This window comes from Triticum aestivum, chromosome 4A (genome assembly GCF_018294505.1).
Source record: "Triticum aestivum cultivar Chinese Spring chromosome 4A, IWGSC CS RefSeq v2.1, whole genome shotgun sequence".
Classification (NCBI taxonomy): Eukaryota; Viridiplantae; Streptophyta; class Magnoliopsida; order Poales; family Poaceae; genus Triticum; species Triticum aestivum.
This window is the reverse complement of record NC_057803.1, coordinates 658,672,100-658,687,857: the sequence shown is the minus strand read 5'-3', so window position 1 is coordinate 658,687,857 and position 15,758 is coordinate 658,672,100. Positions and strand designations below refer to the sequence as shown.

The window sequence follows — 15,758 nt, the reverse complement described above, 5'->3', positions numbered from 1 at the left end:
GATGGGATCCCGCGGATACAGAAGGTTACGGCCGTGGAAATTGTTTTTCGTTGGCTCTCTGGATGTTTTCGGGGTACGTGGGTATATATAGGAGGAAGAAGTACGTCGGTGGCCGCCCGAGGGGCCCACAAGATAGGGGGGAACGCCCTGTAGGGGTGGCGCGCCCTCCACCTTCGTGGCCGCCTCGGCTGCTTCTTGGCTTGCACTCCAAGTCCTCTTGATCACGTTTGTTCCAAAAATCACACTCCCGAAGGTTTCATTCCGTTGGGACTCCGTTTGATATTCCTTTTCTTCGAAATACTGAAATAGGCACAAAAAAACAGCAATACGGGTCGGGCCTCCGGTTAGTAGGTTAGTCCCACAAATGATATAAATGTGTAAAATAAAGCCCATAAACATCCAAAAGTGGTAATAAAATAGCATGGAACAATCAAAAATTATAGATACGTTGGAGACATATCAAGCATCCCCAAGCTTAATTCCTGCTCGTTCTCGAGTAGGTAAATGATAAAAACAGAATTTTTGATGTGGAATGCTACCTAGCATAATTCTCAATGTAATTTTCTTTATTGTGGCATGAATGTTCAGATCCAAATGATTCAAACTAAAAGTTCATATTGACGAAAGAAATAGTAATACTTCAAGCATACTAATAAAAGCAATCATGTCTTCTCAAAATAACATGGCTAAAGAAAGTTCATCCCTACAAAATCATATAGTTAGGCTATGCTTCATTTTCGTCACACAAAAATGTTCCCAAATTCTACACCCCTGATGACAAGCCAAGCAATTGTTTCATACTTAAATAACCTCAAAAAATTTCAACCTTCACGCAATACATGAGCGTGAGCCATGGATATAGCACTATGGGTGGAATAGAATATGATGATGGGGATTGTGTGGAGAAGACAAAAAAGGAGAAAGTCTCACATTGACGAGGATAATCAACGGGCTATGGAGATGCCCATCAATTGATGCCAACATGAGGAGTAGGGATTGCCATGCAACAGATGCACTATAGCTATAAATGAATGAAAGCTCAACAAAAGAAAACTAGTGGGTGTGCATCCAACTTGCTTGCTCACGAAGACCCAGGGCATTTGAGGAAGCCCATCGTAGGAATATACAAGCCAAGTTCTATAATGAAAAATTCACACTAGTATATGAAAGTGAAAACATATGAGACTCTCTATATGAAGAACATGGTGCTACTTTGAAGCACAATATATGAGACTCGCTATATGAAGGACATGGTGCTACTTTGAAGCACAAATGTGGAAAAAGAGATAGTAACATTGCCCCTTTTTCTTTTTTTTCTTTTTTTTTCTTTTTTTTTCTTTTGGGCCCTTTTTGGCCTTTTCTTTTTCTTTTTTTTGGGGACAATGCTCTAATAATGATGATCATCACACTTTTATTGATTACAACACATGAATTACAACTCGAAACTAGAACAAGATATGACTCTATATGAATGCCTCCGGCGGTGTACCGGGATGGTGCAATGAATCAAGAGTGACATGTATGAAAAATTATGCATGGTGGCTTTGCCACAAATATGATGTCAACTACATGATCATGCAATGGCAATATGACAAAAGTAATGCGTGTCATGATGATAAACTTAACGGTGGAAAGTTGCATGTCAATATATCTCGGAATGGCTATGGAAATACCATAATAGGTAGGTATGGTGGCTGTTTTGAGGAAGATATAAGGAGGTTTATGTGTGATACAGCGTATTGTATCACAGGGTTTGGATGCACCGGCGAAGTCTGCACCAACTCTCAAGGTGAGAAAGGGCAATGCACGGTACCGAAGAGGCTAGCAATGATGGAAAGGTAAAAGTGCGTATAATCCATGGACTCAGAACTCATATACTTATTGCAAAAATTTAGAAGTCATAAAAAACCAAGCACTATGCTCATGCTCCTAGGGGGGTAGATTGGTAGGAAAAGACCATAGCTCGTCCCCGACCGCCACTCATAAGGATGCACAATCCAAGTATACTTCATGTTTCAAATTTGTTACACAACTTTAACCATATGTGCATGCTACGGGACTTGCTAACTTCAACACAAGCATTCTTTAAATTCATAGTCACCAAACTAGCATGACTTTAATATCACTACCTCCATATCTCAAAACAATTATCAAGTATCAAATTGATCATAGCATCCAATTCACTTCCTATGATAGTTTTTATTATACCCAACTTGGATGCCTACCATTCTAGGACCAATTTTATAACCATAGCAAATACCATGCTGTTCCAAAAGACTCTCAAAATAATATAAGTGAAGCATGAGAGACTAGCAATTTCTACAAAATTAAGCCACCGCCGTGCTCTAAAAGATATAAGTGAAGCACTAGAGCAAAAACTATCTAGCACAAAAGATATAAGTGAATCACATAGAGTATTCTAATAAATTCAATCAAATAGGCTTCTCCCAAAAGGTGTGTACAGCAAGGATGATTGTGGTAAACTAAAAAGCAAATACTAATATCATACACAACGCTCCAAGCAAAACACATATCATGTGGCGAATAAAAATATAGCTCCAAGTAAAGTTACCAATGAACGAAGACGAAAGAGGGGATGCCTTTTGGGGGAATCCCCAAGCTTAGGCTTTTTGCTATTCTTGAATATCTTGGGGTTCCATAGGCATCCCCAAGTTTAGGATTTTGCCACTCCTTATTCCATACATTAAATCTTTACCCAAAACTTGGAAACTTCACAACACAAAACTCAACAGGAAATCTCATAAGCTCCGTTAGTGAAAGAAAACAAAACCACTACATAAGGTACTGTAATGAACTCATTATTTATTTATTTTGGTGTTAAACCTACTGTATTTCAAGTTATCTATGGTTCATACTACTTAATACTAGCCATAGATGCATCAAAATAAGCAAACAACACACGAAAAACAGAATCTGCCAAAAACAGAACAGTCTGCAGCAATCTGTAACTAACGCAAACTTCTGGAACTCTTAAAATTCTACAAAAATAGGAACTCCTGGGTAATTTGTCTATTGATCATCAGCAAAAATAATCAACGCAAAAGAAAGTTTCTGTGAGTTAACAAAACTAATTTCGTGCGCGCAAAGTTTCTGTTTTTTCAGCAGAATCAAATTAACTATCACCATAGGTTATCCTATAGGTTCTACTTGGCACAAACACTAATTAAAACATAAAAGCGCATCTAAACAGAAGGTAGATGAAAAATTTATTACTAAACATAAACAAAAACAAAAAACACAAACAAAATTGGGTTGCCTCCCAACTAGCGCTATCGTTTAACGCTCCTAGCTAGGCATAAAAGCGAAGATAGATCTAAGTAGTGCCATCTTTGGCACTCAATTCATAAGTAGCTCGCATGATAGACTCATAAGGTAATTTAATCTTCTTTTTTGAAAAGTGCTCCATGCCTTTCCTTAATGGAAATTGGAATCTAATATTCCCTTCCTTCATATCAATAATGGCACCAATCGTTCTAAGGAAAGGTCTACCAAGAATAATAGGGCAAGAAAGATTGCAATCTATATCAAGAATGATAAAATCTACGGGCACCAAATTTCTATTTGCAACAATGAGAACATCATTGATCCTTCCCATTGGCTTTTTAATGGTGGAATCCGCAAGATGAAAATTTAAAGAGCAATCATCAAGATCATGGAAACCTAGAATATCACATAAAGATTTCGAATCGTGGAAACACTAGCACCCAAATCACACAAAGCAAAAACTCATGATCTTTAATTTTAATCTTTATAGTAGGTTCCCACTCATCATTAAGTTTTCTAGGTATAGAAACTTCCAAATTAAGTTTTTCATCATAACATTGCATCAAGGCATCAACGATATGTTTGGTAAAAGCTTTATTTTGACTATAAGCATGAGGAGAATTGACAACGGATTGCAACAAGGAAATAAAACCTTCTAAAGAACAATTATCATAATCAAATTCCTTGAAATCCGAGATAGTGGGTTCAATACTATTTAAAGTCATGACCTCTCCAATCCCACTTTTACCAAATTTTGCATCAAGATCTAAAAACTCCGAATTATTGGGACGCCTTCTAACTAAAGTTGACTCATCTCCAGTACTATTATTATTAAGATTCATATTGCAAAACAAAGATCTAATAGTGGACACATCAATAACATTAAGATCTTCATCATTATTTTCACGGAAACTAGAAGAACACGCCTTTACAAAGCAATCTTTCTTAGCACGCAATCTAGCGGTTCTTTCATTGCACACATCAGTGGAAATTCTCATGGCTTTGAGAGACTCATTGATATCATGCTTAGGAGGAGTAGATCTAAGTTTAAGAGAATCAACATCAAGCGAAAGTCTATCAACGTTCCTAGCCAAATCATCAACTTTGAGCAATTTTTCTTCAAGCAAAGCATTAAAATTCTTTTGAGAAATCATAAATTCTTTCACACTATTCTCAAAATCAGAGGGCATCTTATTAAAATTACCATAAGAATTATTGTAGGAATTTCTATAATTAATAGAGGAATTACTAGGGAACGGTCTAGGATTAAAGTTTCCTCTATAAGCATTGTTTCCAAAACTATTCCTACCAAAAAAATTCACATCCATAGATTAATTATTATTCTCAATCAAAGTAGACAAAGGCATATCATTGGGATCAAGAGGAGTATTTTTAGTAGCAAACAACTTCATAAGTTCATCCATCTTTCCACTCAAAACATTAATTTCTTCTATAGCATGCACTTTTTTACTAGTAGATCTTTCGGTGTGCCATTGAGAATAATTAGCCATAATATTATCAAGAAGTTTTGTAGCATCTCCTAACGTGATTTCCATAAACGTGCCTCCCGCGACCGAATCTAAAAGATTTCTAGAAGCAAAGTTCAAACCGGCATAAAATTTTTGTATGATCATCCATAAATTCAAACCACGAGTAGGGTAATTGTGAATCATCAATTTCATTCTTTCCCAAGATTGGGCAACATGCTCATGATCTAGTTGTTTAAAATTCATAATATCGTTCCTAAGAGTGATAATCTTAGCGGGAGGAAAATAATTAGAGATAAAAGCATCTTTGCACTTGTTCCAAGAATCAATACTATTTTTAGACAAAGACGAAAACCAAACTTTAGCATGATCTCTAAGTGAAAACGGAAATAACTTCAATTTAACGATATCATTATCTGTATCTTTCTTCTTTTGCATATCACACAAATCAACAAAGTTGTTTAGATGGGTAGCGGCATCTTCACTAGGAAGGTCGGCGAATTGATCTTTCATAACAAGATTCAGCAAAGTAGTATTGATTTCACAGGACTCAACATCATTAAGAGGAGCAATCGGAGTACTAAGGAAATAATTATTATTGGTATTGGAGAAAGCACACAATTTGGTATTATCTTGCGCCATGGCAAAAGTAATCCAACCCACAAGCAAACAGAAAAAGGTAAGCGAAAAAGAGAGGAAAAGATTGGGAAAGAGAGGGCAAATAAAACGGCAAGGGTGAAGTGGAGTAGAGAAAAACGAGAGGCAAATGGCAAATAATGTAAATGCGAGGGAGATGAGTTTGTGATGGGTACTTGGTATGTCTTGACTTGAGCGAAGACCTCCCTAGCAACGGCGCCAGAAATCCTTCTTGATACATCTTGAGCTTGTGTTAGTTTTCCTTGAAGAGGAAAGGGTGATGCAACAATAGTAGCATAAGTATTTCCCTCAGTTTTTGAGAACCAAGGTATCAATCCAGTAGGAGGCTCCTCAAAAGTCCCAAGCACCTACACAAACAAACAAAGAACTCGCAACCAATGCAATAAAGGGGTTGTCAATCCCTTCACGACCACTTGCGGAAGTGAGATCTGATAGAGATAGTATGATAAGATAAATATATTTTTTGTACTTTATAATATATATAAGAAAAGTAAAGATGCAAATAAAAGTAGATTGAAAGCTTATATGATAAAAGATAGACCCGGGGCCATAGGTTTCACTAGTGGCTTCTCTCAAGATAGCATAAGTATTACGGTGGGTAAACAAATTACTGTCGAGCAATTGATAGAAAAGCGAATAATTATGCGATTATCTAGGCATGATCATGTATATAGGCACCACGTCCGTGACAAGTAGACCGACTCCTGCCTGAATCTACTACTATTACTCCACACATCGACCGCTATCTAGCATGCATCTAGAGTATTAAGTTCATAAGAACAGAGTAAGGCATTAAGAAAGATGACATGATGTAGAGGGATAAAGTCATGCAATATGATATAAACTCCACCTTTTAATCCTTGATGGCAACAATACAATATGTGCCTTGCAACCCCTATTGTCACTGGGTAAGGACACCGCAAGATTGAACCCAAAGCTAAGAACTTCTCCCATGGCAAGAAAGATCAATCTAGTAGGCCAAACCAAACTGATAATTCGAAGAGACTTGCAAAGATAACTCAATCGTACATAAAAGAATTCAGAGGAGATTCAAATATTTCTCATAGATAAACTTAATCATAAACCCACAATTCTCCGGATCTCGACAAACACACCGCAAAAAGAGTTCATATCGAATAGATCTCCACAAGAGAGGGGGAGAACATGGTATTGAGATCCAAAAAGAGAGAAGAAGCCATCTAGCTAATAACTATGGACCCGAAGGTCTGTGGTAAACTACTCACAACTCATCGGAGGGGCTATGGTGTTGATGTAGAAGCGCTCCGTGGTCGATTCCCCCTCCGACGGAGCGCCGGCGAAGGCTCCAAGATGGGATCTCGCGGATACAGAACTTTACGGTGGTGGAAATTGTTTTTCGTTGGCTCTCTGGATGTTTTCGGGGTACGTGGGTATATATAGGTGGAAGAAGTACGTCGGTGGTCACCCGAGGGGCCCACGAGATAGGGGGCGTGCCCTGTAGGGGTGGGCGCACCCTCCACCCTCGCGGCCGCCTTGGCTGCTTCTTGGCTTGCACTCCAATTCCTCTGGATCACGTTCGTTCCAAAAATCACGCTCCCGAAGGTTTCATTCCGTTTGGAATCCGTTTGATATTCCTTTTCTTCGAAATACTGAAATAGGCAAAAAAACAGCAATACGGGCCTGGCCTCTGGTTAGTAGGTTAGCCCCAAAAATGATATAAATGTGTAAAACAAAGCACATAAACATCCAAAAGGGGTAATACAATAGCATGGAACAATCAAAAATTATAGATAGGTTGGAGACATATCAGGCGCCTCTGGCGCGACTGCTGTTGTTGCTGCTGCTGCCGCAAGTGTTGGTGAAGAGCCGCAGGAGCGGCAGGGGCCGGAGGCCGCTGCATTGGAGGAGCAGATGGCCGGGGCACCTCGAACGGCGCTGGAAAGCCGGGGGGCGCACCCGAGGGCGGAGGGCCACCGCAGGAGTAGCCGGCGGCGAAGGCGGTGTGAACGGCACGAGAGCGAAGATGCTTCAACGGGCATTCCTCGAGACAAAGATAAGCCATCGCCCGCTCATAGGTAGGGTTTGCCATGAGGGTGAGGTTGGAGGCGGCGTTGCCGAGATCCTCATTAAGGTCGGCGGTGAGGGTGGAGAGGAGCAACTCGTCGCCCACCTTGAAGCCAATGTCGTTGAGCTCGGCGGAGAGGGTCTTGAGGCGCATGCAGTAGTCGTCGACGGAGGAGTCGTTTTGATGACACCCGAAGAACTCCTGCTGCAGGAAGACGATCCGTTGGAGCTTGTTGTCGGTGAAGAGACCGACGATCTTGTTCCACACCGTGCATGCATCGTCCTTGTCACGAACGACGGTGTGGAAGATGTCCTTGGACACGGTGAGGAAGAACCACCGGATGATGGTGGCATCGAGCGCCAGCCAGTCGGCGTCGCGGTTCAGGACGAAGAGGTTGGCGGTGCCGTCGATGTGGTCCTGCAGATTATACTCACGAAAGAGGAGATTGAAGTATGTCTTCCAAGCATAAAAATTCGCCTCTTTGTGGGAGAGGATCACCGGGATGCGACGTTCGATGGGAACATCCAGATGTAGGCGGGATCGGGAAGGGTGGCGGCGAAGGAGCCAGCGGAGGAGTCGGAGGGGTTCGGCGGCTTCACTATGGGAGGAGTGGAGGCGGCGGACCGGTGGGAGAGGTTGGAACGTGTGGCTAGAGGCGAGGAGGCTGTGGCTAGCGACGGCCTGGGAGGAGATCGCGAGTGGGGGCGGCGGCAAGGAGCCAGCGGCGTGGGGGAGAAGCTACGGAGGCGGCGAGAACTCGGCGACGCGGGCGTAGGCTGGGAAGCGGCGGCGGCTGGGAGGCAACGGCGATGCTCTAGGGTACGAGGGATCGGACTAAGGCTGATACCATGTAGAGAATTATGCAACTCACGATATATTGAATGGGTGCAATATGCACGTATATATAAGTACAAAGGATAGTCACGTCCTCAACTATACATGGAAGGAGGAGGGCTTGTTGTACAAGAAATACACATGTATTATCTACATCTCAACATTTTTTATCTGACATCGTAATGGCCTCGAACACACAAGAAGAGCGCCTATTTTTGTAGATAATACATAGAAAATTGACTAGCACTGTTTTAGAGGAATGTAGCATTTTGTTTTTTAAGGGACATGTAGCATTTTGTTTTGGGGAATGCGTTTTCCTTACTAAATTTCACTTTTTTTCTTTACTAAATTTCAAGCTTTTTTGAGTGGGTACTAAATTTCAAGCACTAGCAAGCTAAGTGATTAGTTCGGGTTTAGTCCATGGGACATTAGAAGGCCCCGTAGGGAGCGAAGCAGAAAGGGCTCGGGCATCGCTCTCCATCATCTTCCCTTCGTCTTGCTAGCTCCGCCTATTTCTCAAAAACAAATTGCTAGCTCCGCCGTCCCGTGCCACCCGTAGATCGGAGGCACGCCATCGATGACTGCACTCTGTCGCTGCCGTTCCCATTCACCACCTCTCCTTGCCCCGCCGCTTTTTCTTCCCCATTCATGACCTCTCGCTGTCGCTCCACCATGATTGCCGTTTCTTGGCGTGGGGCAAGCAGGATACGGGAAATAGACAACAAAATCAGCCAAACATGGCGAACCAAATGGACACGCCTCCGCTTTTTATCCACCATGCGACCCATTCCTGACCCAAATTTGGGTCTTGCTTGCGTCGACGCGGACACGAAACGAACGCACGTGATGCCCGCCTACTCCTCTCCCTGGCCCACCAGTCGGCGGCACAGCCACCGCCATTTCCCTCTCTTTCCCAAAAAATACCGCTCGCTCGTGCTCACGGCCACTAGCCATGGACGACGCGCTGACCCTCGACGTTGCTGCCGGCCTCGCCTCCGCCAAAGTCAAGCCCCGCAGCACCCGCAAGACAGTGGCGCCGACCAAGAAGAAGCCGCTGACGGACGAGCAGCGGGCTGTGCAGTCGGCCAAGAGGAAGGGGTGGAAGCACGTGCAAGAACACAAGCTCGAATCTACGTCCGTTGCCACCCTGGCCGCCGCCGCATAGCAAGTGGAAAATGTTGCCAGAGTTGCTGCGGCAATGAGGGAGGCGCTACACTACCTAGGATTAAACCAAGGCTAGCATGGGCTCATCGTCCTTTCCTCGTCTGCCGTTGCCAGAGTTGCCGTGCTCGTCCACCATGCCGCCGATGCCCGGCTTCCATCCGTACCTACAAACCTGCCATTTTTCGGGGAGTGCTCGCTGTAGGTGACTGTTGTCGCGCCGACCACACGTGCGGCCATGGCCATCAAGGAAACGCTCATGGGAGATCCTAGCCGACATGGATCCCGACAGCCGCAACCTGTTCGGCAGAATGTCGGCCACAGACGACAAGATGGTCAACCGTTCATCATCGAGAACATGAACTTCGAAGGCAGTACGGGGGGCGTGACCTTCCATCTCGACGAGACACAAAGCCAAGACGGCCGAAACCCCTTCATGGCTGGCCACAAGGACATGGCCGATGCCTTTGATCCAGGCCATGGAGGCATGGCCGAACCCTTCACGCAAGTCCAAGATGGCATGCGCAACACATCCCCGCAAGACCACAAATTTCCGGAGGACTATGACCTAGAAGAAGAAGATGAAGTGGACATCGACAGGGAGTCTATGTTTTTTGAGGACGAGCTCACCAACCAAGCGAATGCAAATAAGAAGCGCCAAAGCATTCGGGTGAAGGCATACACAAAGGATGAGGACACGCTCTTTTTTGAATGTTGGAGCGACATTGGACAAGCCCCGAAGGTCAGCGCCGAGCAAAAGGCATCTACCTTTTGGCTACGTGCTCATCACGAATATCCGGAATGCAAGAAGTTTGCATCGTAGATGGCAAGCGTGGATGGGTGTCCCTCATGAAGCGTTGGAGGGTGATACAACAAGAATGCAACAGATTTTGTGCCACCCTTGAGAGCATCGAGGGACGTCCCGTGAGTGGCCTCGGCATCAAGGACATGGTATACATGCGTCCATCTTTTTCTCCTTTGTTTCTTGTCCATTTTCCCATATGCTTACTTGTCCGTTTGCCAATATGCTGGCATGCTCTTCATTTGTAGGCATTTCAAGCTTTGGAAGATTTCAAGGCCCAATATGGGAACAAGTCATTCAACCTCAGACATTGTTGGATGGTCATCAATAGGGACGAGAAGTTCAGGGTGCAATATGCCGCCCTGAAGGCCTGTGGAGGGAAGGAGTCCGTCGAGGATGGCGAGGAAGAGAAGTCGCAGCCGAGGGGGAAGATCAACTCCAAGAAAGAGGATAAGCGTGATGCGGCATCGATTGCTTTGCATGCAACATTGGAATGCATGATGACCAAGAAGGACATAAGGGAGGATAAGCGCCAGCAAGACAAAGAAGAGCAAATGAAGGTCGTCATGGAGATATAAAGGAAGAGGCTTGAGATAGAGGCGAAGAAGCAAGCCAAGAAGCTCGAGATGGAGGCGGAGAAGCAAATCAAGATGCTCGAAATCGAGGCCACTAATGCCAAGACCAAGGCAAAAGAAGTGGCACTCACTTGCATGACGAAGGGGATGGAAATCATGAAGGTGGACTTGAGCACGGTGTCCCCGAGGAAGAAACCATCATTCGAGAAGACGCAGACCAACATGCTCAAGTTTGATGACGAGTGATTATGGCAGAGAGCGCCATCTTTTTTTGTATGTTGGCAAGTGTTTCAGCATGACCACGCCCGAGATGGAGTGGTTGAACTCCCGCCCCTTCTGTGTGCTGGCATGTGTGCCAGCCGTTGGCAAGTGCGCTAGCATGAACTGTTTGGTGTTTTTAGAAGGATGCATGTATGTCAATCGCTACTATGGCGCCGACATTAACTCTGGGCGATGGCATGGCTGCTGGCATGATCTATAGCCATAGGTCTTTTTATAATTCATATGGTTTTCTGCGCCGACGTGAATTGGGTCGGCCAGTTGGATGCATGGCCCAGCCAAACATAGAAGGGGACAGACGACCTGGCCCAAATGGACAAAAAATGGACAAAGCGCGTGCCCTTTTGGGTCGGTGTGTTGGAGTTAGTCTGAGGTGAGCTGGAGGGTACAAGGATGGAGGTGGAGATGATGCGTAGGCAGAGGCATTTCCCGGGGCCGGTGTCGCTCGCGCGGTGGAGCGGTGGGAGGCATTGGCTGGTGACCACTCCGGTAGGTGCACTACTACTATACAATCTGTACTGCTACCGGACAACCAGGCTACGAATACAGGCATAAATAGAATACTAGGTAATAATAGAAAGAAATAAATGTACATACCTTTTTTTGTTTGTGAGCCATTCAGGCTCCTCTTGTGGCACTCGTCAACGACTAGTTCTAGCAATTCCATTTGCACATTGATAAATGGTATCTATAATCGACGAAATCTGGGTGCCATGCCTATGATAACAAAGCGCAAGCTGAGGTACACTTCATTCTCCTTGCCTCTGCAGAAAGGGAAGAAATGCCAGAGAATGCTAAACTCTAAAGGAAGTGGCGAAGCAACTGCCGAAGGTGGTTCTAAGAAGGTAATTACGTTTGTGCTCAGTGGTAGAAAAAACTGGAAATTAGCTTTCACTAATTAATATGGAATGAAATCCTGACCTGGCTTGAAGATTGGTGCTGAATCATGTACATATCAAGCAAATATTGGGAGACCTTGTTATCATTCATTTCAATTACCATCATATTTCTAGAAATCGTTAATTTGATATTCATTTGACAATTAATAAATAAAACTTGGAATCTACTACAACTACTCGTGTGTGTTTAACATGAAAAAATGAACAACTTTGACTTGATTATCTTTTGCACCATTTGTTGTTCATGATTTGGGATTGTATTAATTGCACTTAATCCCTTGTTGTTAAACATCATGTTCAAGAGGATGACTTTTGCATGTGTAAATTCAAGTAAATAAAATACTGGAGGTAACTATTCAACAAAATTTGCAAAGCTCTTTGCACCATGTGAGCATAAAGCCCTTGATTATATTATAAAAGTAATGCTTACTCCCTGGCACATATGAACCTTGAAATAAACAAAAATTTAGTTCTATCAAAGATAGATAGACAAATGGCAGTGGATAGATTTCTCAAAGAATCAATAGTCTAGCACACTAGCCCTGGTAAACTACATGTAAAAGATTAAAAAAATCAAGAAAACGCAAAAGACTTTTGCGTTTCATTGCATTGATAGGATGGGGAAAGTTACAGTCCTTCTTGGAGGTTAATTTTGTAGTACATATTGCAACTTAGTGGACATCCTAGGATTGGTGCAGAACAACTCGCAAGCCTTGTGCCCCAGCCCTAGCCCAGCATCAGATCTCATCCTTGATCTTGTTTAGGAGCCCATCAATGGAAGGCATTGAGTTGTAGCAGACACATTCACTGATTTGGTAATTTAGCCGGACATAGTGCCTATCACTGATTTGATGTCACTGGCGATATTCTTGGCATCTACTGCAATACCAGCCAATCCTCTCCTTCCTAACCCAGCACAGTAGAGCCCATTTTCACCTTTCCAATGATTTGGATATTCTTTGATGGGCAACCCATTGCCATTTAACATGTTCTCACCATTCTGGGATAAAAAACAACATGGAGCTTGTTAACAGATTTAACAATTGTTGCACCAAGAAAACAAACTCAGGCATACTCAAACATCAATGTTTTTACCTTGAGCCATATATTTGATGTGCTTTTGTATCCAGTTGCAAACACAATCGCATCAAATGATATTTTTTTACTGCACTGAAATTCAACTATATCGCCCATGATCTTACTAATGCTCCCTTGTACCTGAAGGAGATGAATAGAATATTGATAACTTGGCATATGAAGACAACATCTATTATGAAATTTATGTCATGTCAAGGATATACTTACTTTGATGATACCTTTTTTGATTAACCCAACAGTGCCAACATCAATAACAGCGGATCGGCCGGTTTCTGACTTGAGAATCATTGGACCCATTTTTGGCCTTCTGATGCCATACCTCGATAGGTCTCCAAATATTAAATTCGCCGCCATCACAAGGAGGGTATCCACTAGATTCAATGGAAGACGGCGAGCAAGTGTCATCCCCAACCGGATTAATTCCTTTGTCATTACATGAATCTGCAACCACAAAACATGTCACATCTCTTTTGAAGCCTGCATCATAAAATAATATTTCATAGAATCTTCTTCTTTCAAGAGTTATTTTTTCGGTGTATTTCATCTAATTGTTTAGTTGTTTGTGCATGTTATAAAACAGTCTATCGCTCTATACCATGAAATACTTTCTAGTAATAACTCTGAAAAATTGCATCCTTCTAGTGGAGACTATAATAAGAAATTGCCATGTACCCACTGAAAATATATAGTGTTCATAGGGTGGGGATGGGGGATCCCCTAGTGTTTCCAGGTCAAAAAATAATATATAGTGTGTGTACATACCGGGCTTCGTATAATGATTGAAGTATTGGCACCATGGGCCACAAGGTCATAAGAAATTTCCATTCCAGAGTTGCCAGATCCAACGACCAATACATTATGCCAAAATAGCTGCTGCCTGACTTGTAGCTTGAGGAGTGGATGACATCACCCGGGAAACTTTGCAGTCCGGGGATCATGGGAATATTCTCTGCACTATTCTCACCACTTGCCACAACAAGAAACTTTGCTGTGAACCTGACTATTGTGCTCTTTGCCATGTCATGTGCCATGATGGACCAACATTTTTCTTCATTGTCAAATGTGGATGACTCCACACTAGTGAGATACTTGGGTTGAATATTGAAATGCTCCACATAGTCATCCAAGTACTTCACAAACAAGGTTTTTGGTATGTATGTTGGCGCATCTAGTGGGTATGACATGTGTGGTAACTCACAGAACTCCTTTGCAAGATGTAGCTTGAGGCGATCGTAGGCGCGATTGCGCCAAAGCGATGCACTACAACTTTCACGCTCGACAATGACATAGGGAATTGAGAATTGGCTAAGGCATGCTGCTGTTGCAAGGCCTGCTGGCCCAGCGCCAACAATCAACACTACAACATTCTCCATTTCGAAGAGAAGAGTTGACAGAGTTGTGGGATGGGTGCAATGGTAGGCTAGAGTGTTTGCTTGTTTGCTTGATGAATCTTTGGATGCATATGTGGGCATATATATACTGGTTGTTTCATGTGTCAATCTATTTAGAATGAGGAATGAAAAAGGTAAAGATTTATTGATGCCTTATCCTGGTGTGTACTAGTATTCCATCTAAATATTGAACCATTGGTGTGAAAGCATGTCCTGATACATTATAGGGGATACAAAATAGGCAGGAAACACACTCTTAATCGATTGATTTTTTGGGAAACTTATCAACCGGCTTTGGATATGTTTAGACTAAAATCTCTTTAGAATTTCTTTCCATTCGTGTTGTCATCAATGAAAGTTTATATATGATAGGGATATGTTCAGTATATACTCCCTCCGTCCTGAATTACTGGTCGCATAATTGGATGTATCTAGACGTATTTTTAGTTCTAGATACATCCATTTTTAGGACATAATTCGGGACAGGGGAGTACTTGTATGCTAATTAAGATTCAAGAAAGATTGTTAGTGTTTTTTCCTTTTATGTGTATTATGCAAGAATTTCTTTCCTTTCCCTATACTTGTAGACTAACCCGTCATCACCAGTCAACCTTCCTTCCGTATGGAGATGGACTCTGCAGGTGTCTTCTGGGCTATCAACGCCAATGTACTGATCGAGCATGGATGGCCTTACACTATGGTGGTCGGGTTGCACTTGTACCATCTATCTTGTCGAGCATTGAACATTTTCCTCAAGTTGGCTATCTAGAAACTCCATCTACAGCAAGGCATGTTTTGAGAATAAGCTCCTCGGGTCATCGTCGGCACGGTAGATTTGTTCCACTTGTTCTTTTGTCAGCTGCTATTCGGCACGCCCTTTGTGCTGCCGTGAAAAAAGATTTAGTTGTGGTTCTACTACCTCATCTTTTTGAGATCTGGGTCCTGTTGGAACCTAGTTTGTGTGTTGTTTCTCAACTCCTTTTGTTCAGTTATGCATCTCATACTTTCAAGTTTAACTTATATTGATAATTGAATCCTTCACCTGGCCATTTGTAGTTCTTCCATTTACAATCAGAATAGGCGATGCGCATGGCAGAAGAGCAATGTGTGGATAGTCATAATTCATCTGTTGCCTTCAACAAGAGCATGTTAAAAGAACAGGAACTGCGTTGGACATAGAAACACAACTTCAACAAGAGCAAAATCCACAAGCGGGGGCAGTAAACAGAAAGAAAGTAAAGATGAT

The 15,758-nt window shown here is 42.9% G+C and overlaps 1 pseudogene; it reads right to left on the bottom strand.

Moving 5' to 3' along the window:
- Positions 1-12,843: 12,843 nt before the first annotated feature.
- Positions 12,844-14,494, bottom strand: LOC123082933 (probable indole-3-pyruvate monooxygenase YUCCA10; annotated as a pseudogene).
- Positions 14,495-15,758: the final 1,264 nt, after the last annotated feature.